Source organism: Numida meleagris, chromosome 6 (assembly GCF_002078875.1).
Source record: "Numida meleagris isolate 19003 breed g44 Domestic line chromosome 6, NumMel1.0, whole genome shotgun sequence".
Taxonomy (NCBI): domain Eukaryota; kingdom Metazoa; phylum Chordata; class Aves; order Galliformes; family Numididae; genus Numida; species Numida meleagris.
The window spans coordinates 14,830,919-14,858,176 of NC_034414.1; the positions used below are offsets into that span (position 1 = coordinate 14,830,919).

General features: G+C 39.6%; 1 long non-coding RNA gene across 12 annotated transcripts; it reads left to right on the forward strand.

The window, feature by feature from the left end:
- LOC110402157 lies at positions 2,031-27,182 on the forward strand. 12 transcript variants are annotated; one of them, XR_002440934.1, is made up of 8 exons: positions 2,041-2,451; positions 3,503-3,559; positions 3,950-5,268; positions 20,915-22,143; positions 23,400-23,544; positions 25,342-25,387; positions 26,434-26,538; positions 26,987-27,182. It is a non-coding gene; the product is annotated as an uncharacterized LOC110402157 (long non-coding RNA). The 12 variants fall into 12 exon arrangements; XR_002440933.1 differs by having other exon boundaries at positions 2,042-2,451; positions 26,447-26,538; XR_002440942.1 differs by having other exon boundaries at positions 2,049-2,451; positions 3,950-4,226; positions 4,483-4,564; positions 5,175-5,268; positions 25,342-27,169.

The window sequence follows — 27,258 nt, forward strand, 5'->3', positions numbered from 1 at the left end:
AAGTTCAAATTCACTTCTTCTTGAGACACTTAACCATTGATAAATGGTCAAGAACCTCAAAAAGTAAAGAAAACTATGATTGAGGCACAATTCTTAAAATTCTGGAGCTGCATGGAGCAGTTCCAGCTGCAAAGTGACTGCTCAGGAGGAAGCCTAGAAACAGTAGAGCTCAGGGACCAGAGCATTTGGTGCTTAAGCTTGATTGCAAGCTGATGTACTCTACTGAGTGACAATTGAGCAGCTATTGTGAATGCTATATTAGCTCTCTAACAATATGCACCAAACTTGTATGATGTCAGATATTATGAAAAAAGCAAATCTTCTGCAGTTTAACACAGATGTTTCAGTGGAGTAATCAGTCAGCATCCTGGAATATCTGTACATTTCTCTGCTGAGTTTTCAAAGAGCCTAAGAAGTTTTGACTAGATTGAACAAATAAAATAATAATCCTCTAGACCACAGAGGAGATTTTACCAGAGAAAGTAAGAGGTACAGTTTGAGTTAAACATGCACAATGGTTTTAGCTACCTGTGCAATGTAAGATTTTGATGAAAAATTAGAGGTAACTTTACAACTTCTTTCACGTGTGTACATAGAGGTACTCAAGACAAGCCAGGAAATGTAATTATTGAGCTGACAGGAGTGCACAAATGAACTAGAGCAATGCAAGATACATGTGTTAGAGGAAAATGTATCACGCCAGATCCAACAGTACGAAAGGGGGAGGCTGCCACTGCTGCATATGCCCAGGTTCAGCCATTAGCAAGGCTGCAAGCATTAGCAAGATGCATTTCAAGCAGATACACACATACAAAGTGCATGTTTACATCATACAGATATATGCTATGTATCTACTTGTCTAGCCACACAGTTAATAGGCAGACACTCAGAGCACTCACGTGAACATATACAATACCAAAAGCCTTATCCTGCTCCTCTCCCTGGCTGGAAGCCTACTAGTGGGAATATATATTCATAAGGACCGTGTGGCTCCCTGCCCAACACGTGGCCTCTGGATCCCACTCTCCACAGTTGCTGGCACCTTGACAAATAAGCCAATATGGCTGCAGCCCTCCTCCAGTTTTTGGTACGGACTGTCACACACGCAGCTGGCCAGGATTTTCCAGATCCCAATAGCTGGCCCTCTGTGCTCTCACTCCTGATCTCAGACTAATCTCAATGGGACTTACACAAGGCTGAATTTTAACCTCCAACAGCCTGTGATTTGCTACATATAGTATATACATTCTACAGTGCTACACTATGAATGTATTACATGTATCAAACACTTCTATAGACAAAATGATTTATACTGGCATGTGAAAAAAAGAGAGCCCTCACTCAGGACAGTGTTAGAAAGGAATTTAATAATAGGTCCAAATGCACCAAGCATAGGCAAGGCATAGCCATTCATGAGTTAGAATGAACCAACAATTTGTATGTGGCTTGTCCTTTTCATCTGCTTACACTTTTATTTTCCCACTTTTGCTCCTCTCCAGATCACCCAACCCCTTTTTTTTCACCCCATCTTTGATTCCTTCTCTAGACATCCCATAGTATGTCCAGTGCAATCCCAGACTGCTTTATCCTTACATCCCATACTGTCCCCCTACCATGACATTAAACCATAATCACCTTAGACCACAAGGTGATTGGAGAGTCCTTGATTTGAGTTTCTGCCCTCCCTTCATTTTACCACATAATCAAACATTGAGAATGTTACTGTGTAGGGTCTTTTAATTACAAGAAGCACTTGTTTCTTGGTTACAATACCCTGCCATTCTTACTTCAGGGAGAGTTACAGAAATTACATTTACAGAAAGGACCCTGAAGTGTGCCATACCTCTTGGAAGATGTCACTTGCCTGGAACGTGACACAGTGGGAACTAGCAAAGCACACAGATTTGTAGCGATTTAGCACACTTGGGAATTGAGAAGTATACATCCAGCCCCAGGTTCCTGCAAAATGTTGAGAAGAAGAGTTAAAGGTAAATACAGACCAGAGATCAATGGCAATGGCTAGGTGATAAAAGGGTCCCTTGCTCCATAGAAACATATGTTCCCAGGTATTTGGTAAAAGATGAACAAAGAGATTGATGACATGAAAAAGTGGGACTTTGCTTTTTGTATTCACAGCAATCTCTCAGAAAACAAAAGACATTACTCAAAAAAGAGTGCCAAACTACACAATAGGCAAACAGAACAAAAGAGCCAAGAACCTGAGGCCACTATGCGCCAGTGAGCAGATCTATATCTATTCATTACATTGCCACACATAGCAGTGGCAAGTGCAAATGATAAGCTTTTAAGGAAAACAGCTCACATGAGGTTGCTTCCTGACTTACAACAAAACCTGTGGTTAAAATTGCAAGGCAGGTGAAGGTTGGCAACAGCCAGCACATGCGACAGCTGAGTTGAGTGTAAAGCAAAGGAAGAGTTTCATCTGGCAAGGTAAAGAAATGAAGAACAATTTGAAGGGTAAGTAGGATGTTGCTCATCAGAAGGCAAGGAGATACAGGATTCTTCTACCACCAATTGCACAGGAAAGATGTGAGAAGTTGAAGTTTTGCATGCTGAAGCTTATTTGTTGTTGCATGACTGGTCAAAATACTAGTTTCATATCACAAGTGAAAAACAACATCCTAAAAATGTATTTCCTAACTACGTCAGCAATTTGTTCAGTTGAAAAAAAAAGGGGGGGGGGGGGGGAGGGGAGAGAGAAAGGGAAAGTAAAGGAAAAAGGAAAGAGTAAAGGGGAAAAGGAAAGGAAAGCAGAAAAAATAAATTAAGGAAGTGAAGTTTTGAAGTTTCTGTGGAACCATTCAAGCATCAGAAGGTCACAGTTCCTAGCTCCACAGGTGATACTCTTTTCAGAGAAAAAGCCAGCCTGTTAGGAAAGCCTCTAGCAAAATAAAGCAATACACAGATGAAAGTTACCAGGATGACCAAAAGTGAACAGCAAAGTGCTTTTTAAATTCCCACCTGCTGGCGATAAAAAATGCTGAAACAAAACTATAACATCGTAGCGATTAAATGATTCAGCTGGAACAGGAAGAAAGCGTTACAAACTGGTTGAATAAACAAACTTTCAAAAGTAGGACTCTGTCCTGCTGTACAGGTTTTGCTTTTGATTTGCTGCGTGAGCTTGGGCAAGCCACTCTGACCAGAAATTCCCAAACCAGCTACTGAGCTTATGTATCATAGATATTTGCTACTCTGCTGCTAGAGGCCCTGTTACTAAAAACTTCAGAGCCCCTGCCCTTTTAAACATTGCACCTTTTAAAATCATCTAGACCTAGGTAGCCCAAAATTGAGATATCTAAGATCTCATTATTTGCCCTGAATTTCTTTTTCCTCATTTTCTTCCTTTTCAGAAAATATTTCTAACTTACCTACTGTATCATTTACAATGAAAACTTTGAAAAGAATCACTGAAAAGTTTGAAATCTTGAAAAGTTTTCTCAGAAATTATTTTCTACATGCTTTTTTTTCATCTGCCTAGAAATGGGAACAAAAACCACTCCAACAACCGGACTGAAGAACAGTCTTTTTTGATATGGTCAGTTCTCTCCTGAACTTTTGAACATTCCTTGCTGAAAAACTGGTTAAGTAAATGCTCTGAAGAATGGTCTACAAAACCCATGGGAATAACAGCACATGCGTTAGAATGAATGCTGCCTTGAAACTTCTCCTGCCAAGGCAAAATTTATTCTCTCAGAAAAGCAGTAAATCAGATCACCTGCTCTTTTTTTCACTGTGGTTAGTAGGTCACTTGCACTTAAGGATAGATTGTGCCCTCTAGGCATGGGCCTGCCACAGATACAATACAGTGCATATTATAACAAGAGAATCACAGAAGTTTTGTTATTCAGTTTTTGTCGTGTTTTTTTTTCCTCTGTCTTTTCCACCACTATCTCCTTACAGCTCTTCTCTATGTCATCTCTTTTAGAGTGTCCAGAACTTCAAGAAGTGCTGAGAATATGACCTGGGTGGATACGACATTGTGCCTTTGAAAGCTTTCTTAAAGGAGAGTTGTAAATTCCTTCCCTAGTTTTTATGTACCTGAATATGATTGAAATGTCTAGATAGTGATCCACTATTAAAACCTCAGACAAAAAGCCTGCAGGATTCCCACATTGATTGTCATCACCTGGAAGAACTTCCTTTCCTCTGCCTTTTTTTTTCTTTTCACAGTTCTTGAGATGAAGCTAGTTCATTTCAGAATGGTAAGTATGTTGTAGTGGAAATGCTAAGTCATGGCTTGCACCAGTGATGGAGCAGCTGGTGGGAAGGCAGGGCCAACCCAGGGAAGCTTAGGTGCATGCAATGCACCTGAGTGACTGAAAGGGGCAGAGCCAGGATCCACCCCTTCCCAGACGTCATTTAAGGGTTGGCAGTGGAGGTAAGGGGGATCTTGCTGGGGTTTTCTATGTACCTGAGGCCTTCTGAAGGTAAGCAGCTTCTTTATTTTTGTGCCTACAGCTGTTGTGTTTGAGAAAGTCCTCACTTGCTGTAGCCTGGGACATTGCTACTCTGCAGTCATTGCTGCACTGCATTGTGTTATGTACGTAAAATATGAAATAGACAAAATATATATCCTGGAGGTGTTCTGCTAAATCCACAGTGGTTGTTATGGCAAGTTGAAGAGAAAAAGTCTCTAGGGCTTCCCTCATGGCAACAATTGCAAGACACTTCTTAATGAAGAGAAAGAGAATTTTGTATTCAATGTGTGCCCTTATAAGCGTTAATGTTAATGAAAATTATGTGGATGTTCCAATGGATGTTACAAGGCCCTTGATCAAGTTAAGAATGTCTACAGGAAAAGGAGCAAAATAATAGTGTCTGTACGATGTTTTTCCTTCTCACAGTACTCCAAAAGGTATTTTTAAATATCGACAGTAGTCTTGTAGTTTTACAACTATGGGTATTTTCAAACCCCACGTATTTCATTAGGCAACACCACCTGTATTTAAAATGTCAGACTCAAGCTACATTTCCCAGTGTGAAAGCTGAATACCAGTGCATGAAGGAAAGTTTTATAGCGTCAATTAACTGCAACCATTTGTAGTACTGACAAAGAGCTGCATAAAATGTTTATTCTGACTTTCAGATGCAAGTATTGTGCATCATTTTTATAACGTGCAAGCCAACAATGATATACTTTGTTACTGCAGGTCAGAACTACTTCAACCTAGTAGATAAATCAAGAAACTGGCATTAGCAGTTCCAGAACTTGCAATGCACAGAAGAAGCGAGGACATAGAGGAGGTATGTCACTGTTTTTTTTTTCATTTTTCCCACTTCTAATAAGAAAAAAATGCCTAACATGAAGGGCTTGCAACTGGCAGGAAAAGGAATTAGTAGTGGAAGAGACCTAAACTGGAATACAGGATATGTGCAAAATACCTGTGCACTAACCTGTGGTTAGTGTTATGTATCTTTTAAAAGTCCAAGGAGCAAGTCCTGGTCATGTATAAACAGGCTTTTAAAAATATTCAAGTAAACTAACATCAGTGGTGGTAAAGTCAAGACATGATATTAAAACTGTTTCAATTTTGATTAACATTTTATTAAAAAGAACACTTAAAAAAAATTCCTACTGCGTGTATGTTTTCATGTCAGCATTTTACAGATCATTAAGTTTTATGGTACAGTTTGACACAGGGGTCCAAACCTGACTGAATGGACATGAAATGATCCCTCACCTAGCAATGTCTCTCTTTCTTTACTAAGATAGCTATGTGGTAAGGAGAGAGAAAATTGTTTACCCATCTACAGTTGAAACAGGGTTGGGTTTTGTGTTTGTTTTTCTTTTCTTTATTGCCAAAAGGCATGAAATCTTGGGACACAGAAAGAAAAAAAATTTCTCCTGAAATTTTGTCTTTGTGTGAGTTCTAAAGTAAATATGATATCACAATGATATGAAATCAAGCCTGACTCTCTCATAGGAGACAAGTAGATACAAATTTGCCTGTAAAACAGAAAGTCAGGATGAAGCTGAAAGCCAAAAGGGTGAAGATATGTTATTACTCTCACAGTAAAAAAAAAATGCGCTAGTGGTAACAACAGTAGAAGTTTTTTCTTACTCGTAAGCACTTTGGTGAGAGCCCAAGGTGGCAGGACCAGGGACATATAATAAGACAAATGAGAATAAGGCATACAAATATAGGGAAATATTTAGGTCTGTAGACGACTACACTGAATCCTACTGTTTGAGAGGTTCTTCTGTAGTATGAACCTGTTTATATATGGTAGACTTCTGGCTAGCTTTTTGACAGCAACTCAGTTCTGTGTATGAACCGAAGTCAGATGTTTGAATAGTAAGATCCCTTAAAAAAAAAAAAAATTCTATCTCACCTGCAAAGATTTGTGTAATTACATGTCAAAAACTTCTTGCCTTCTCATGCGGAAATCACGCCGGTAGTTCTGCCAGCATTAGTGACGGTACACTGCATTTAAACTATTTCCGGCTACCCTTACAACTGTGGAAAATAATATTGTATGTTACCTTCATGTTCTGCATTGTCAAAGGCATGGTCTTAAAAACAAATATGCATGACTGACTTCAAACATGGACTCTCATAAATAGATCTCTTGGCTGGCCAAGAATTTTGGATCTCACAAGAAAACAGCAGCAAATGATTCTTTATACAGTGACACCTGGTTTAACTTCTGGAGAGTGTGACATATTCATGAGGTCTGGTACTTCCTCTATGTACATCAAACTGTTTTTTTCCTTCTTTCACACCTTAATCCACTCCCGTATTCATAAGGCACCTAGTGCAAATGTATATGACTTCCCTCTAGTGGTCACCGTGGCAAAGTTTTAAGTCTTACTGGTGAACACAGATGGGCCAGAGGGATCCTTGTCTCAAATTAAAGGCAGGTTTTCTAGCTGGTAACATTGAGAAACTGCATTTGCCTGACTGCACTGAAGCCTCTAAGTGTGTGGAAAAAGTCCACTACATGCATGTGCGTTCTCCTGGCCTGCAGGGGTAGGATGTGTGCAGAGGAGATACAGGTAATAACTCCAATACTAAAACAGGACATAAGGTCCTCTTTGCTTCTGTCTGTGACTCCTCAGAGATTGGAGCCCTTTCAAATGGCACCTTCAAAATTCTTCTGGGTCTTCTCTGTTGAGTGCTAAGGTGCTTGCACAACAGATTCCTGTGGCTATGTCTAATCATAATTCACTGTCAATCACATTTCAGCACTGGCAGATGTTATTTCTATCACTGGTACTAACTCCTCTAGCTATTTATGTAATGTATAGCTTTGCATGAATACTATAGAATTCTTAAAAATACACACAGACAAGCTCGGTTCTTCAGCTAGTGTAAGTTAGTATCAGTACCACTGACTTCACAGACCACATTATTTGAAGTGGAAACTTATTGAGCTTATTGTGCCCTTTTGCTGAAACGAAATCCTCTCTCTAGTAAATACACAGACAACTTCTTAGGGCAGAGTCACCAGTAAATTCACACACATTTGTTTTCTTTGTTTTAAAAATTTTTGAGCTGTTACCTGCAGTTCACTGAAATACTTCAAAAGCACCATTAAGAGTCCTTTTCACATGAATTTGTTAATCATGTGACATTACTCTGCAAAAGTCTTGAACAGACCCAGTTCAGCTTTCCTGAGAGGACTAATGCCAATGCTATAAGCCAATATCTTGGTCCCGATGCTGTAAGCAAGTAACTTGAGTGGCTTTGGACTGCACCTTAACAGCAGTTTGTTTGCATTATTCTGTGTAGCTGTACATCTGGTGATGACAGAAAACGTGGTGCATAAACAGACAAGCAGGGTTATAGACAATACATTCAGGTGATTGCTGTATTGAAGTTTTGTAGTTCCCTGTAACAGCTGGACTATAGTGGTACAAGAAAAAACACTAACAGAGCTTTCTAGGACAGATGAAAAGTCAAAAGCCACTGGCAAACTGGCTTTACTGCTTTTGAGAGGAATGGGTCAAGGCTAGGGAACAGAATTGCGTCTGAGGACTTTCTCACTTCCCTTTAACTTTTATTATCTGCAAGTAGCAAGATTTTAGCTTTCTTATCTCTGCCACTGTGGAGACCATGGTTCTTCCAACTGTGCTATGCAGCTCAGTACCCCATTTTGTGATCCAAGGGGAAATATCCCTTTCAGCCTACTGAAGACACAGTGTGGTTGGCAGCACACAGGACAAGGAACCAAAATGAGAAATAATTGCTGGAAAACGATTGCAGCGAAACCATTTTTTGTGCTGTGGTATTCATTCACAGTAGTGCTCCCCTTGCAGACATAGGTTTTTTTTCCATAGAAATATCAATTTCTGAGAAACCTGGATTGCTGTGGAGCTAAAAAGTTCTGCTTACAATGCATGCAGGCATTTCGTGGAGAGTATTGTACTAAAGAAGTTAGATTGCAGGATGAAGACATAGAGAAAAATCTTCCATTAAAAGAATTCTCTTGATGTATTATTTTTTTTTCCACATCAAGCTCTTTGGATAATGAAAACTAACATTACATTGTATATTTTCAGAAGAAATCTGTCCCTCTTAGGTATGATGACATCTTGAGTCCCATGATGTTTTTAGGACAGGACAGAGAGGTGCAGTTAGCATATGGTGGAGAGTCTGACGTTTGAGCTGTAGATGGTGGTGTTGCTTTATGGGAATTTAAGTTCAGTGAAAATGGATGACTTAAAGGGATGTAAACAGAGGGTAACTGAGATAGGAGTAGCTAATAATAAATTTTCTTTGGTTGCTTGACAGTACTCACTGTCCTTCATCCCCAGCGTGCTTGCTTGTGCAACATACATGAGAAATGTGAGCATGTTTGAATGCCTTACTTTCCAGCATGATTTACCAACAGAGTAGAAGAGCAATTCTAGCATGAGTAGAAAGATTACAGTCAAATCCCAGCAAGATAACTTTCTCTATCAGTACAGTGCTTAATTGCAATTCTTGTTGTTATTTTGACTTTTTAATGTAAACTGTCATTCTTCAGTTAGGTGGTGTTCTAGGTTTCAAAGTATCTTTCAGAGTAGCCTTGGGTTTGGTTTCAGTCAACATGTAGGCAATTTGTTTTGTAGACAGAGTCTAATCTAATATCCAATACAATCAGCTTGGCTGAGTTTTGCAGTTGTGGGAATCCCATTGATGTAGAGTTTGTATACAAATTGATGAATCAAACTTACAATTCTAGTCTCTCCATGAACCTATACAGCCACTGATTGCTCTTAAAGGAATTTTGACATACTTTGCGGATTAGAACCTGTCTGTAAAAATGTCTGACTTCATCAGTGATTTCTTCTCATTGATCTACATGGCAGAAAGGAGGCAAGCACTGAAGCCTCTAGGTTTGCTAGATGAAGAAAATGATATTTTTCAGCTCCAGTCCACAAACTGGTACTGAAGGGTCTTCCTTGTAGGGAGTCAAGTGGGGAAATGTTAGGGTAGACTGGAGTTCCTTGGTCTTTCTAGAAAGATTGTCACCTTCACTGTGCTTTAGTCTGAAGGCATCTTAAAAAGCAACTGTGTGGGAAGGGTGAAGTTAGAGATTCTGAGGATGAGAAAGTGCTCAAAATCCAGAGAACCATGGGTATACATTCAGTAACACATTTAAGTATGAACTTTGAATGAAGTGATTAATTTCCAGACAGTGACAGTACTTAGATGTCACTCCCGGGACATTCATTTCAGATGTAGCATTTAACCTAGGTTTTTCCTCCTTCCTCATGGTCTGAGGAAGCCTGCATCAATCCCAGCTCTTCTGGAAATACAGAAAAGAGAATATGAGGATATCAGTACGAGGAGTTGTCAGTTTCTTAGGCTGTATGACAGAGTTTGCTGCATCCTCCTGGCAGTTACTATTCAGCTTAATCATCATTTAAAATACAAGTTTGTTATTCTCGCAGGTCTTCATGCCCACTAACAGTTTTATAGTTGCTTTTCCCTGCTCAAACTAAGACATTCAAACTCCTCCTTCACTTTCCTTTGCTTGATCTTCTCAGATGCTGACACATGTTAACTTGACTCAAGTTTGTCACTAGCCTAAATAATCATTAAAATTGCTGACCTCCATTTAATGTCTTCAAAGAGGGGATTTTGGTAGTTTTTTGCTGTCTGAAAAGTTGGAACTGCCTATGTTATTTGTTAGGAAGGTTATTCAAGTCCATTTCAAAAGTGTTTCAGATGATAGATCTCTGGTAGAATCCTGCTTTTAATTAATTTAACTTAATCTACTTAATGGATTTACTTGTAAGTTACCAGAAAATTCATTCAGAGCTTATGTGCTGTAAGTTAGGGGATGATACATGGAGTCTCTTTACATACTGCATAGAGGCTGAGTCCTTATTTCTTAAAAATAGCAATGTTTTAGAATTGTACTGAGCAATGTATTTGCAGTTTTTCTTACAAATAGCACTAGATTCATCATAAGATTGCAAAGCCAGACAGCTTAAATTTGGGAAGTTGCTGAATTTAAGCTGATTGTAGTAGAACACAATCCGAGTTCAGATTTTTTTTTTTGTTCAGGTGATCATACCACTTTTAGTACTGGAGTATTTACTTTTAGCTAACAAACATTAATTTTATTCTCATTGCTCACAGTTCAGAAAGTTGGGTATTTACTGAATATTAATCAGATCCTTATAAAAATAATTAATTTCCCTTTAGGTTCTGCTGTCTATGGCACTCATAATAGTACCATGCCAGTACTTCACACTTTTTTTTTCTACTGCAGCCTTTATTTTTATTCACATCTCCAGATGGAAATTGAGACAGAGTGATTTAGATGCTAATTGTTTACTCATTTTGCGTTGGGCATTATAAATTAAATAGTTTTCACTGACACTAATTTTAGCTGCAAGTACTTAGCACATCTGATCAGATACTTAAGAAGTAGGAAGCAATTAATGAATCCACATCAAACATGATTTCTTATCTTGCAGCATGCTATCTGAGGACTGTCACAGGGAAGAAATAGGGTTTCCCAGAGTATCCTTGATTACCTTAAGCATGAGCCCATTCCCTCCTCTCCTTAATGTCCACTACTTACCTTCCAGCCAAGGCAGCAAATGGGGCAATATTTTGTGGAACCAAGTAAAAGCCATGAAATTCAAACTGGCATACATATAAAAAGGATAGAAGAATTGCTATTTACTTGTAAAGAACACAGAGGGATTATTTATTAAAGTTACTAAAACCAGACAGACTTCTTAACTCCCTGGTTACTATGGGCAAGGGTTCCCGTCAATGTTTAAGTTGAATGTGAATCAGCAGTGTGCCCTGGCAGCCTGCATAGCTAACCATACCCTGGGTGTACCAGGCCCAGCACTGCCACCAGGCAAGGAAAGGGGCTGTCCCACTCTGCTCTGAGCTGTGTGCCCTCACCTTGAGCACTGGGTGCAGTTTGGGTGCAGCAATATAAGAAGGACATAAAACTGTTAGCATCCAAAGGAGGGCTACAAAGATGGTGAAGCTGCTAGAGTTCAAGGAGAGTTTGGACAATGCTCTCACACATGGGGTTTGAATTTTGGGTGGTCCTGTGTGGAGCTAGCTGTTGGACTCTATGGTCCTCGTGGATCCCCTCTAACTCATTCAGGATACTTTATGATTCATTAGCTGCATTGCCGAAAAGGGGCCAAACGTCTGCTTGAATTGGTGTAAAATATTTTTGAAACAAAATTAATTGATTTGCTTCATTTAGCTTTGCCCTGTCAATGAGAACTTAGCCCAGGAATACTCAGCTCTTGACTACCATGATGTTCAAAGGAGTACTGAATGCTCAGGTAGACAATAGATGGTATTAATGCTAATTGGAGAAGAAAAGTGGAACAGTTTGTGTTGCTGTGACAATAGGAACCATGTATTAGTGAGAAGTAGGATAGATCTAAGTAAAACAAACTTAATTAAACAGCAACAACAACAAAAAATCCAAAACTGTAAGTTAGAGTCCAACATTCAAGTACTTTAGTGGTAGGGGCTGCTTGTTCCCTTTTCCATTTTGCATATGGATTCAAAAAGGAAGAGCTGATGAAGAAAAGAACTGAGGCAAAAGTGATTGGGTGTAAAATAAACAGCACTGTGCATACTTATCTGATTGATAATGGTTTATATCAAAGCCTAATATTGTTTATACTCAAGTGAGATGTGTCCTAATATTCCATGCAATTTTAGTATGACTGTCTTTGTACTCGTCTAATGAAACATGAATCTTGAGACCTGTTTCAATGTTCCTTCTTCTGAAGAAACTCTGTGAAATGGCAGGCGAATATTCCCAACCATATAATGGAATCATTTATTTGTTCTTAATTTTTTCAGAATTAGGAGTGTGTTACATATCAAACACTATATGAAAGACAATGTGGGGGTGCAAGGAGTCATAATAAAAAGCTCTTTAGATGAAAGTAATAGGAAAACATTGAGCAATTATTCAAAGTATTCAAGATCTGTATAATTCATTGCATGGAAATCGTACTTCTGTAGCTCTGTCTGCTTTATCAAAATATTATTCTATACAGCAATTGTCAACAGTTAACTAGTTTGAATTCTGCTGTGGCTGTCCTTTTCAGTAGGTGTGATCTAAAGCCATAGAAGCTAAATGGGAATTCTTCAGGTGAAAATGGATTGGGCCCCACAGGTTGCACGTTTCAATACAAGGCAAACAAAGCAGTCTGCATACCCCATTCTCCTGTTTATTATCCGTAAGGATGGTGCTTTCAGTACAGCAAGACTGCAAACTCCCTAGAGCAGGTCAGAAGGATACACAAAGGTTAAGCATGCCACTGTAAGGGAACCAGTTTGACTGCCCTGCAATTTGCAACAGTTACAGAATGCCCCTACTCTTGCAGCTGATGGCTAGAACTGTAGTGGGGCAAGCCATACTTGTTTTCCCTGGGGAGAAGGACTCAGGGTGGAGCTGAGGCAGTTTTGTCAACCCGGCATTTGTGTAAATGAGATGAGATCCCATGAAGCTGTATGAAACCCAAGTGCAACTGCTTTGCACCAGAAAAGCATTACTTTGCCTCTTTCCCCAAAGCACTAAACACACAGCAAAATGAAATGGATGTAAGTTCATAAAAGTAGCTGTGTAGAGAGGCTCATGCAATGCTGTTCGTTCCTATTCTATGGACTATAGATATTTGTAATTTGTAGTAAAACTGCTCTAACCAATTCCTTTTACTTCTACAAAATGCAGGCCCTGTCCAGGTATCTGCAGCCTATACCCTACCCCTGTGAAAAACATTCAATCCATCACCTCTGTTATTTATGCTCTGACAATTCCCTCTGAAGCACCCCTAGAAATCTGTCAGGACAGTTGCAAAGGAATCTAGGGGCAGTCCCTCTGGTAGCCATATCACATAAATTTAGAGATTTTCAGACTGATCCTAGTAGTTTAAATTCCATCTACAAACCTTGTAGCAGCTGCTGCAGACCTGGAATTATTGGTATAATATTTTTATCATGATGCTGCTTTGAAATCTGTTTGTAGACTTCTTTCTATGCTTTAGTTTCCCAGGGGCATTAAGGTAAAGCCCCATGCAAAGGGTAATGCAGCTAAGTAATCTGGAAGTGATAGAAGCAGGGATTACCTCTTTATCATGTGATGTAGATGAAAATACGGATAATAAATCTGCTTGAGGAAAGTTTTAGCATCTTTCTATTTTACCTAAGCAGTAGAATTCAACTGACATCTTTCCAAGCTAATGAGGCCATCCTGTAGGACGCTTTCATGATGACTGTGCTCTGCTAGGAATCTGGCCCAGTCCTTAACTGGCGTAAATCAGCTCCATTATCTTCTCTCTAAATTGGCAAGTACTGTCGTTCTCAAAGCCTCCAATAGCTTCAGGAATCAAGCTATCATCCTCAACTTTATATGTCTGCTTCCGGACAAAATGAAAGTGCTTCTCTTAATGCCTATAAATCCCCTGTCCTCACTATACTCATTACTACAATGTCTCGAAATTCATTCAGAATGCTTAAGTAACTGAGGAATAATCTCCAGAGTTTAAGAGATCTGCAGCAAAAACAACAGGGAAGTGATCCCTGGAGTAAGGGACTCTGTGATTCTTTTGCTTATGTGAGTCCACAGCAGCTTCACAGAAGTTACAACAGCTGAAGAATCAAATGAGAAAAGCTTCCAGCCCTACAATTATTGCTAATTGCATCTTTAAAAATGAGAATTTTCAAATGTAGAGAGGGAATTCTGAAGGTGGATGGAAAGAATTATGAGTTTTTCTCACATAAGGCTGGCTTTTCCTTCTTGTTACCTGTTGATCTGCCCTTGCACTGTGTTGCTTTTTTTTTCCTTCCCCCCTCTTCCCATATAGAGAAAAGACTTGGGCATTAGTCTTTTTACTAGACCACTGTAAAATCTAGAAATGATGAGCGCAGATTTTTTCCCTCTAAAATGAGAGCTAAGCACCTTTTCAAGTCTCATCAAGTGTTTAACAGGCAGCTCCAGTGATGTCTGCTCTATTTCTACAGACAAGCAACTGGTTGCCCCTTTCTTGGGAGTTAGTTGCTTCACTATTGTTGTGCTAGGCTGAGTAGATCCGTAAGTCCCGGATTTGCCCAGGCTAAAGATTACATCACATTTAAGTGGCACTACAATTACATTTTGCTTTCTTCCTTTCTCAGCTTTCAGGGCTGCTTTCTACACAACCTCCTTTAGCTTTCATAGTCTGCTGATTTCTTGCTTCTGTTTTAAGTAGGACAGCCCTAAGCATCTTTCTTTCCATACCTCATTTATTTCCTAAGCAGACAGATATCTTTCCCCCTGGATCTTTTCCATTCTTCATTTTGTGTCTGTCATGGCTTTCAGTCAGTCTACATGACAAATCCTCTCTCACTGTGCTCCCCAAAATCTGGCTTTTGATACAGCGCTCAGCCATGTCACCTCTGGGCTTCCAGTCCTGTAACTTGGGAGATACAGCAATGCAGCAAGCACAACTAAGAATAATCCCTGAAATGGACTAGATAATACTCCCCACTATTTCCCCCCCAAAGGCAAATACACTGATATTGTGAGTTAAGTATTACTCTGAATATATATACATGAACAACACTGAAGCTCACCTATAAAGTTTCTGCTGGCTGGTATTATGAGTCCCTCAGAGGACAAAAACTGGGGCAGAATTTGCTCCTGTTGCTGAAAATTTGCAGTGATTTTTTTTCTGGGTAATGGCAGGGAAAATCATTCTTCTACTACATAAGCAAAACTGAACTGCACTCAAAGGAAAGCTATTAATCCTGGAACCAATCCATCTTATGCTAGTATAAATAACTAGCATAAAGATATCTTCTGAGGTTAGCAGAGTTACAAAATTGCATTAAAAAACCCAGCCTTTTGTTATTACTAAGGCTGGATTCCCTGGTAATAATATGAAAGTAGAGGCTAAGAGTCTGCTTCCACACATCACACACTTCGCATTTCTAACTTGAGGAGTAATGAGAACCAACAGGCAGAGGAGCTGGGAGAGCTCGACTCTATTCCTGGCTCTAACAGTGACAATGAGAAGATCATTTCACTTCTGTAAGCCAGTGCTTCCCCTTTCACCTTTGGTTTTGTTGATCTGTAAATTCTTTGGTCTCAATGGGACCTTCTAAGTAGTGCCATAATGTAAGTTATAATCTAATCCTAGCAAAGACTAACTCCAAAAAAAAAAAAATTAAATGGAGTTTACACACACTGGAGATAAAAATGATCAAGGCATGGTTTGTTAGCACTGGGGTTACATAACTCTAGAGCAATGAGGGTGTTTTGTTACCTCAAGACTCCTTTGCCACCAGCAGTCACAACGGTTTCTTAGGATGACAAGAAATCAGTCTAACTTACAATTAAGGATAAAAAAAAAAAGAAGCTTGATGAAAAAATTTGACCTTAATTTAAAAAATTAGCACTGTGGCAAAAAGCAAATGAAGTGCATTTTCAGTTTAATTAAAATGCCACAATTACAATGTAAATAATTATGTTTTATTAATCATCAGCATTCAAGCTTGAGACTGCAGTGATACAAAGATAATTAAGTTGCTGGTGCTGAGGTTGGTGCCTTAATAATTACATAGTAGTTAATATAGAATGCTCACTAAAACTGGGAACTTCTGCATAGCAATTATGTTATCTAAGGCTGCTAATTAGTCATGTTAATTTTGAATTACTTTAGTTTCCTGTGTAGACTAGGCTTGCTAAACTGCAAGTGTCCATTGTCGCTTCTGTCTGATATAACAGAACTTGTCTGCTCTTTATCTTTGTTTAAACTTACACAAAGATGTTTCTCGTCATCAGAGTGGTCTGTATAGGAGGTAGATCTGACAGAGTCTCATTCTGAAACTGTTACTGGTCTGGGACATGCATTTGCCAGCGTGTTCATAGCTCAGGATGCTTAATCATTACAAGGATCCTTCTGCGTGTCAATGTCAAGAGAGAATCCCCTTTTTTTAAAGTTGTTCCCATTTTTCTATTGCAATGACAGAAAAAATAAGGTTATTTTAAGGAGTATAACAAGAATGATGACATGAAACTACGCTGAGCCAGGGATAGAGCAGAGACAGAATATAAAAGACATAGGTAATTCCTCTGTGAACTCATAATTTTGAGGGCTGTGTTTTAAGGTCTGGACTCCTGAGTCAGTGTATGAGCAAGGAGCTGTGAAGCCTGAAATGCCGAATCAGTTGAGCTGACTATAGTGTAAAGCAGACACTGAAAATAGCTTGAGTGTGCAAGGTCTCAAAGGCAAAAGGGAAGTGAGAAAATATGCTGCAAGGGAAAGTGAACTGGTCAAAAGGCCACACTTGTTAGTTTAAAATTCTCCAGAAATGTGGAAATACAGTTGAGGAAAATTAACAAGTGATTTTCCTGTTTCTGTAAGCAATGACTTCCAGGAATAAAATGGACATAAGATGGAATAGGACATAAGTGCAGCCTTCTTTCAGACGATTCATCTGATGGTTTAACTGTCTTTACTAAAATCAGACAAAAGATTTTAACTGTGAAGTGGCACTGCTTATAAAAACAAAGTATACTAGTGAGATGTTTTAATCAGGGAGTTAAAAAAAAGGAATGTAAAGGAAGAACAGTAAACTGTTTTTTTTTGATTGGGCTCTGGCAGGTAAGTCAACTTTTAATTTTGAAAGCTCCGTCCCAGTAACTCCCTCAGAATCACATTACAGAGGGGATCTTAAATTGTGTTGGGCATTTCTCACATAGAGGAAACACAGCACTGCAGTCCCTTTGGAATGCCGCTGGACAGAGATCTTGGGATGTGCTTGGGAGAAGGTGGCTAGGGCAATGGAGGAACGGGATCTCCATCTGTGCTGGATGAGGGGAGAGGGATGTGCTTTGCAGGAGGAACAGCAGAGTAAAATCATGGTTGCTGGGACTGTTACTGGCACATGGCCAGCGTGGGAGGCAATTGCAGCAGAAAGTGGCTAGGAGTCAGTAAGTTGATGTCCTCGTCAGCTTTTACCCCATGACAGATGGCTGTGGTGAGTCTCCAGAAATGATGGAACGAAAGAGGGGAATGCCTCCCTCTTCACTCAGTCTTCATGCATGCAGGAGCTATTTTTAATATCAAATTAATGCATATGGGGAAACAGAGTTCACTCTAGGAGTCATCAGGGCTGTGAAATAATACTTTTTTTCTTTCTCAGAAAGCTACCTGAGTGGAAACATGGAACTTAATCCTGGCTTTATATTTGTGGATTGGCCTCTGAACTTGTTTTTTCATGGAAGCAAAAGTATTTTTTCCAAGAGCAGACGCTGCTCAGAGCGGCAGGCTTCTGTTTGCTGTGGATTATGTCAGATTTCAGTTTAACTTTTCCTGAGTATCCATAGCTCCATAGAGACAGTGAGACCACTCATTCGAACTGCTCGGTAGCTATTATTACCCCAGTTCTGCAGAACGTGCAGATAACAAGACCGCCAGAAAAACTCACTAATGCTGTCCTCTGGATCTGGCTCACCTCCAGTGTTCTGTGAAAACTAGAGTGAAGCACCCTATGTTCTCAGACATGTAGAATATGCTCCTACTCATCATTAATTTCCCTTGGAGAATCACAAAGTGTTTTGTAAATGTAAGCTAATTACGTCACCCTAGGAAGATGAATATCATAACTGCAGATTCACCAACAAGGAAAACAAGGTCCAGAACGGTTAAGTGAATCGGTTAACGGGAAGTTTATGGTTAAGACAGACTCTAGAAATCTTTAACAAGTTTCTCATGCTCTAATTGCTGGGCTGCTCCTCTGAAGGAAATCTCCCCTGAAGCACTGCTGCTTTACAGCAGCTCTCCTAGCTATCTGCTGCAGACCTTCAGGTCCCTGTCCGAGTTTGTTTGGTTATTTTCATTGTCTGTGGCAGTGCCAGCAGATCTAGTCCATGTCTTTGTTCTTCATGTACAAGCAGAAGGGTCTGTTTTAGGAAACTCACCTGTCATTTTCTAGTTGTGTGTGTACTACTGTGGATATCAGCACCTCTGTCCAAGTAATTTCCAGGTGAGCCACCTAAAAAGCAGACTCTGCATGGGAGCTCTGCCTAGAAATTTGTGATGCAAAATGCTCCAAGCCCTGAACTGCCATGATAGATAAGGCATTTCTGAGTGCCTTCTAAATACCATTGGGTAAGAGCAATTAGCAAAACTCAGCTGATGTGCTGCAAGGTCATGCCTAGCTTGGTTCTGTATATTCAGCTCTAAAGTCCCAGCAGAATGCATGCTGGGTCATTTTGAAAATGTGGTCCTTTTTTCTGAAGACAGGTCAGCTTGCATCTGTTTCCCCTTCAAATCTCCCCCAAAGTACAGACCTCTGGACTTTTTCTAAGGCATTGAAGGAAATTTGGCATCCAGCTCCAAACATTTCTCAAAATCTTCTACACAAACCCTTAGAAATACAGACTCTTGTGCTCATGCTGTTCTCCATACACTGAAATCGGTGGAATTACACCACTGTAAGATAGAAGTGAGGGGAAGAAATGGCCCTGTGAGGGGCCCTTCTGGATAGCAGTGGTGAAAATGAAGCCGTTAATCATCATATTGCATGGTGATGAGACTCTGCTGCCAGGCTAATAAATACTCGGATCCAGCGTGGTATAGATGCAAAACCAGATGTGTTCTTGTCTGCCGAGACAGCAGAGGGATTTCAAGGTCTACAGTGGGTCTGCTGGAGACAGAGGAACTATTAACAGTGTTAGCAATTTGAATAGTCAAATTGATGAGGGGCTCAGGGAAAATGTCAGTAAATTAGAAGGCATTAGAGGCATTCTGAAGAGCGTTAAGGTTGAGAATTTTGTTAAAGGACGTGTTGTTACAAAGATGACTGAACCCTGTTAGAAATTGAAAGATATTTGATAATATCACTCAATTGAAAGAACAAGGTCATACATATGTCTGTAAGTGCGCGCACACTCACATGCACGACAAGCATTCAAAAGAGCAAAGTTTCAGGCAAAATGAGAGCAAGAATTTGAGCAGAATGGGGAGTTGAAACAGAAGCTTTTAGTTCCTTCCTGATTGGGTCAAGTGTTGAATATGATAAAAGGGAAAGCAGAACAACATGATTTCCTGTTTGATTCTCCCTCCTGCTGTTCCCTGAATGGATATGGTGAAGCACTGAGGAGGTGGGTAGAGGAAAAACAGGGGTCTGGAGAGAGGAGGGAAAGAAAGAGCTTCTCAAGACTTTCTACTTCTGCGGATGAGAAGTTTCAAATATTTTAAAACTAATTATTTTAGGAAAAAAACATTTCTATATTGTCTAGGTATATTTTTTTACCATAATCAGCAGAAATCATCCATCTCTATAATGTTTTGTTAGCTCTTGATGAGCACAAAATTAATTTGGTGCTTATCTGAAGAAAGTGGAACAAGAAATTAACACGGGGCCAAATTTTGTTTTCCCTTCCTCTTGACTACGGGAGTCTGACTTTCTCTCCTGCATCAGTATACAACACAGGCAGGGAGGCTGCACTTCTAAAACAGCCACGAGGAGTCTTCAACAGGCATCCTAAAGCCATGTGAGGAGTCATTAGCAGGGTTTTTCAGTGATTATCACTCTCCTTAGTCTCCCTTGGGTTTTATGTAGCTGGTGGAGTGCCACTTTAGCGAACCTTAGCTGTGATGAGCAAATCACAGCTAATGTATGAGTTAAATGTATGAGTTAAAACGAGTTGGGACATAACCTCTTGTCCTTCTCTGTGTTTCTTCCATAGAAATTCACTGCACGTTTCTGAAACTTCTCTCTCCCCCCACCCTTCTTAGCGAGATGCTTTAAAGGGCCATTGTTCAAAGATATTTTAATAGAAGTGAGTCACTCTACATGCAGAGCTGCTGCGTATTCCAAACTTACTGAAAACAATAAGGATTTTGCATGCTGAAAACAAGGCTGACAAGTTCAGTCTTTACAGTGCAAAACACACCACAGTCTTCTATGCCCCTATTCCCTTGTCTGCCCTACAGGATGAATGGATGGTATCATTCAGGAAGGCAGTTTTCTGCAGAACTTAAGAAGGCCATTTTTTTAAGGGCAGTTGAATTTGCCTTTATTGATACATCTGATATCCCTACAGGGATCTAATTTGCAGCATGGGGCTTTGTAATTTCATGCTAGAACAGCATAAAATGGAAGAATAACTCATCCAAAAGGAGGGGATTATGTAACAGTAGTGAAGGAGAATGTGCAGAGACGGTGAAGATCCTTTGGAAAGTCATGTTGCTGGTTCTGCAGTGCTGTACACCTGCTAATTGGTTTCAAACAACAGGGAGGTACGTTACCAGCAAGCAGAAAGAGAGGGAGGAAAGTAACTCAGTATCAATATAGCTCACCTTCTAAACTCACTCAGACAAAAACATATATTACAGCTGAATAAAATCCTCCTGTATTGCCCAGGTTCATTAATGCCTGATTTCCTTCTTTCCTTTTCTTTTCCATAGCGCTATCAAACTTTGACAAAAACAGGATCTTTGATATCACTGGAGTACATAAGCAATTGAGGATGAAGAGTGAGATGTTTGGCATGGGGGTGCACACAGCCTGTTACAAGTCTTATCAGTACATCTGTGGAGGCACAACACACTGCATGGAGGATTTGGTGTGTACGTGTGTCAAGTTAATGGAAGCTGTAAGCTCTGCCCTGGAAATGACTCTTGATGGAAACAGCAAAAGAATTGCTAATGGGCAAGAAAAGCTTTGATGAGCTGGATTGGGAAACCCCGTTACTTATTCCAATACTTGGATGCTCTAACATTGACAGAAATTGGTGAGAAGGTTCAACCTCTACTGCCATACCATCAACATGCACCTCTGATGTCAGATCAGCATGATGAAACAGGAGGCGTTACTTTTGGAGCAGCCCTCATAGATCACCATGTGCAGTAAAGCTCAACAGAGAATTCTCTGACTCGGATGAAGGAGACCAAAAAAAAGTGCAGTTTGTGCTAATGTGAGTGAAAGTGGCAATGTGCTGTACATGATCTGCTGGTCTGCTAGCTTCTTTTTCCACCTGTGGGGCTCATTGCAGAATATATCTTCTTTCCAGATTTTGATGAAGAGCTTGGAGGAATCTAAAAATGTAGAAGAGTTTAGTACCTTTTCTTAGGTTGGTTATGAAGGGCTTTCATTTCTGGACATTAATTCAGACAGTGAATATTTACGCTTGGCTAAAATCTTTTGTTTGTGTATTGAGTGACAACAGCCACAGAACTTTTTTTAAAATACAAATAAATAAATAAATAAATGCCATTTTGTGGATGGAAAATTAAATCCTAAAGACCAACATGGCAGCTGGCCAACTGGTAATCATGCTGAGCCTTCAGAATTATCCCTGGCATTCGTGCACAAAGCAAGCAGATGAAGCTTGCCAGGCAGGAGCTAGCAAACAAGCAGTACGCTGAGCAAATACGATACAGGGAGGGGAAAAAAAAAAAAATCTACAGTGGCAAAGGGAAAGCTGTAATTCCAGGACATCATTTTCAGCGGTGATATATGCAGCAGCTTGCGGTAGTGGCAGTGAAGAAAAATTCCAGAGATGAAAAGGCTAGAACAACCCCTTAATCTCCTTCGTGCCTGTCCTGTGTGACAAGAAAGTCTCCCTTTGAAATGAGAAGAGATACAGCCTATAAGAGGAAAGTTTGAGCATAAAGAGATTGGGCAACACTCAGAGGTAAGGTGAAGTCGGAACAAAGAAGGTTTCTGTTTAAGATGCTGAACTGTGACTCAGAGGAACTGAATTTTCTTCCTGCATCCTTCCTCCTTCTCCTCTGGCAACTCACTTAATCTCTGTCTGTCAGTTCCTCAACTGAATAACGAAGCAGTAATACTAAAAGAGCGTTTCTTTTGATACTCGAGAGCATTTATTTGGTTTTGATGGTCGTTTTTAGTTGGTTGTTGTTGTTTTCTTTTTTTAACTTGAATCGTTTTACAGGACTGAGGGAGGAAATGATACGGTGTATAGCTAAAAGAGTAGAGTGGAGGTGGGGAATATACCCTCACAAAAGAGAAGTGGTGGCAAAAGGCTGAGAGTAGGAACCTCTGACCCCAGATCAACATCATCCATCAGAACATTTAATGTACACATAAAAAGGGCTTAGTCAGAGAAAATGCTTTGTACAATTAAGAGCTAATCTAAATAGAGACCCTTAAGTAATATTGTAATTAGGTAATACTAATTGCGAGAGGTGAGCTGCCTGTACAGAGGCACTCGTGTCAAGGTGGCCTGAAACTGGCAGTTCCTTGAGTACTGAGGCTGTGCCATGCCAGGCTGATACTCCTTCAATTTTGTTGCCCAGTGCCACAGGGAAAGCCAGGAGAAAAACAACCATTTACTGGAGAGAAAGGTAAAAGTAAAACACAGCCACAAAAATCCATGGGAAGGGTAAATTGAGGTAGCTCTTCGGTGGGGTAGGTAGCTCTGTTGCTCTTATTTTTCATCAGATCTTCTCCATCAGCTTCAGTCCTGTATACATAGCACGCTCCAAACCTGAGAGTGGCATACGTAAAACTTTAGAGGCTTCTGTAGCAGCCAATGGCAGCATTACAGCTTGCAAATCTATTTTTAATAAAAATTTTGACTTCACATAACACATAAATACGTGGTGAACTCTGCGCAGAATTGAAACATTTCACTGTTTTTGATAAATTGTTTAAATAACAGTATTTACAAATGATACAGAAATAAGGTTTATTTGTTAAACTGGGGTCAAAGAATCCAAATGAGCCAAAAAATAACATATGCAGAACTGTCCTTTCTAAACTTTGCTGCCATTACAAATGATATATAGAAGACTCAGATAAACCTATGGTGTTTCTGTCTTTCCCATCTTCATTTTAGGAAAAGAAAAGAAAATTATACGTTTAATTTTCACACAAAAAAGCAAAGTTGTATTTTTAATTCACATATCTTTCATTTTCTGAATGTAGCTGTAAGACTGAATTCCTGCCTGGAAAATCTCTGCAATTACAGTCAAGTGACAACACCTTTGCACTGAAGACACCATATGTGCCAGAAACTGCTACACAATGCCATAAGCAGCAAAGAAGCTGAGCAGAAAGTGACCTGAAACAGGTATGTAAGTGTATGTCATATAATCTTCTCCTTTATGCAATTCAATATAACTTCAGCTAAAACCACATTTAAAACAGCCACTCATTGCTTTTAAATGTTAATTTTAATCATCTGAAAATTTTACATGTAATGATGAAGACTGGCTTTTTAAATCCTCCTTATTTCATTCGTACCCGGATTCAGTTTGTTACCTCTTTTGGCATTCATCCTTTCCAGGCGCATTCTTCTTGAGGTATATGCAAGGTCTCATGAGGATTCATGTGCACACCTACTTCTGCTCTGATTCTAACCAGAAGACCAATGCTTTAATGAGTTAGTGATCAATGTGACTGTTAACCTGAAAAAATGCAGGCCTGTGCTGTTCTGCCCAATCCCGTACATACAGCTTGGTATTTAGGCCTGTGTTGTACCTTGGCAGCAGGGAGAACTCAGCCTGCTAATTGTAATGAAGGAGCCTGTTGGCAGCTCCCACTTGGCACCAGTGTTTAGGCCACCTGCACATCATGCATTTATCTTATAGTGAAGCAACATGTTTACAGGTGAATGTCATTTTATTTGACAGTACAAATTATGAATGTAATTGCTTTGTTCTAAGATAGTCCTGGAAAATCTCAAGAAAATGGCACCAAACAGCCACTGAACCTCTCTATGGATGGGGTCTATAACATATGTAATATCCTGACTGGAGATCTATACAATGCTGTACAACCCAGGGTGTGGGTGATGGGACAAAGGGGAGCAGATTTAAACTAAAAAGGGAGATTTAGATTGGATGTTAGAAAGAAATTTACTCAGAGGATGGTGAGGCACTGGTGTAGGATGCCCAGAGAAGCTGGGTGCCCCATCCCCGGAGGTGCTCGAGGCCAGGCTGGATGGGGCCCTGGGCAGCCTAAGCTGTTGGGTGGTGATGCTGCCCACAGCAGTGGGTGGAAGGTCCTTTCCCACCTAAGCCATTCTGCAATTCCATGACTCCCAGCCTTTGAAAGGATACATTTGGAAATAAAGAGGATGCGTGGTGGGATCAACTTACTTACCAAGATCACGTAGCCTGAAGAAAGTGAACTTGGATCTTCAGCAAGATGAATACCGCTCTTCCATTTATTGCAATTACCTCTAAACACAAAACCAGTACTTCATTAGAAGTCTCCCTTGTACAGAGAAAATAAGCATCTTCTTCACCCAGCTTCTTTTTCACCCAGATACTCGAGAGACTGAACGCTGGGGTGGCATCCTGAAGGGTGACACCAAACGATCAGTGAACAGAAATAGGAGTCCAAAACTATTTAGCTATTTGAAATATTCAGCTACAGATGTAGGCTCATCTAGTCCAGATGTTTGAGAACACTGAAGCTACAGCCAACCCAGAATCTGCTTTTATTCAGACAGCCTCTGGTACCTAAACAGATTTGGGGCTGTTGCAAGACCATCTGTGTGTTGGTGCTAGCTTCAAAGGAGGCTGAGATCTGACCCCAGAGAAACCAGAACCAGTGCATACAAGAATTCTTTCACCGCAGACACAAAGTGTATTTGTGTCCCCAAACCTGTCACATTCAATAAGAAAGGCTCTGGAGGAAACATGGAAATAGTACATCAGGCCATTGTATCATCTGAAAATAATCTTTTCTTTAGGGAATATTGGCTAGGGAATTTTTTGAGTAGATGGGGCTTTAGAGCTGACAAATCTATCTAGTGTGTCAATGTGCTAATGAAGTTAGTTGTGCACTGTTTGGAAAACAGCAAATTTCCTCACAAGATTTGCAATTAAACATCTAACAGAAAATAATGATTTCCTTGCAGGCGCTTAGGCACCAAATATAAAGACACAGAGGGAGAGCCAAATGGAGTAAGTACCTGCTAAATACTGCTATTGAAATCGACAGCTATCTATGAATCTCAATATTTACTGTTGATTATAAGAACTAGTATCTACAAAATTAAAGTACGTAGTGGGAGAAAGTATGACATTTAACTTGCAGAATTCCTTTCACATACAGAACTGGTGCTTCTTTTTACAAAGAACAGGAGTAGGAAAGAGGAAAAAGATAACATTGATTTGCATGTGTATCATCTTACTGAGGAGGAACAACAGATTAGCTAAATTACAAAGGAGGAAAACTATTTTGCTGCATATAAGCAAAGATTTCTATAATGAGCTTGAGTAAGCAGGAGAGCAGTGCTGGCTTGCATGTGGATTTCTGCCCACTGCAAACAGCATGGGCAACTGTACCTTTTACCTAAATCAGCTGGAAAGTTCTATTATGTTGAGCAGAGATTCACATTCACACTGTTTGAACTTGTACAAGATATCAGAAAAAAATGGGAAAAAAAGTGCTTTGAAGACATCCGGTAAACAATTTTTTTTGAAGGAAGCTGTTGCTTTTTCCTGCATCATTTCGCTCTTATTTTTCATTGTTCTTCCCCTTCTGTGTCTTAATTTATATTTTGATGAAGCAAAAAAAAAAAAAAAAAAAACTCTTGAAAAAAAAAAAAAGGGGAAAATGGTCATAGATATGATTCCTACAATAATATCTGCTTACACACTGGCATGGTAGTAGTTACAAATTTGGATATCACAGCTTAAAAGGCTGTATGTCCTTCTGTGAGACTGGAATGCCAAAATCTGTGTGCTCTAGTCTCTACTTTCAAATAAAGTCTCCTGAACTCTTGTTTTTTTAAAAATGAGGCTGCAGGGAATTCTCCTACTTAAGAGATAATCTAGATAAAAATAATTTTTTAAAAAAAGGATAATCTAATTCAATAAAAAGATGTGAAGATTTCATCTGCAAGACTTCTCCCTAGAGAAGAGAGCAGCTTCTCTTTAAATAAACAAACATGTTGATTTATTCCTAATTACTCTGGGTAGATATTTTTGCCAATCAAACATAACAGGTATACATTGCAGAACAACTCCATGATGAATTAAGAGGATGCAACCGAAGAAGAACAAACAGGTCATCACATTTAAGCAAGAATAATGAACTGCAAAAATAAAAGGTGAGGAAGGACAATCTAAGTAACAGCATGGCAGAAAATGATTTGAATGTTAACACAGATAATAGGCTGGATGGGAGTAAACAATGTTAAGCAGCTGTAAAAAAAAAAAAAAAAAGGCAAAGGCTGCAATTAATAGCCAGTGTTATCACCCACAAAACATTCAGTAAATCTTTAGCTGTTTTTTGAGCTGCTTATTCCCCAGCTATTATTGGATGTTACATCCAGTTTTAGGTACTTCAAGGAAGGTATGGCCTATTGAAAAAAAATCAGAGGAAGACAACAGTAATTACCAGGCTTCACCTAAGTATAATCATAAGGAAAGGCTGAAGTAATTGTCTTAATTTTAGTCCAAGCTTCATTTGCACTGCAAATATATTATAAATACACCTTGGGAAAGGTAGGGGGGCAACAGGAGAAAATGGGAAAAAATTCTCCTCTATGATTGCAGATTGCTCTCCTGCTCTGAAGCAGCTGCGATCAAAAATTGTTTTCAAAGTACCTTCGCCTCACCTCTGTGCTGAATGAGCCTACAGAAAAAGCTGGCACGAGCTTGATTTGAAATGAAATAACTCTCATTTTAGAGTGAACTGTGTGATGAAGATGTAGTTATAAAATAAATAATGATTCAGTTCTTTCAGCTCTAACTTTCAATTTTGTCCTTATTAAGTTGCTCAACCAGGTGTTGAAGCCAATAGAATTTGCTTTTTCCCCTGTTGGAAA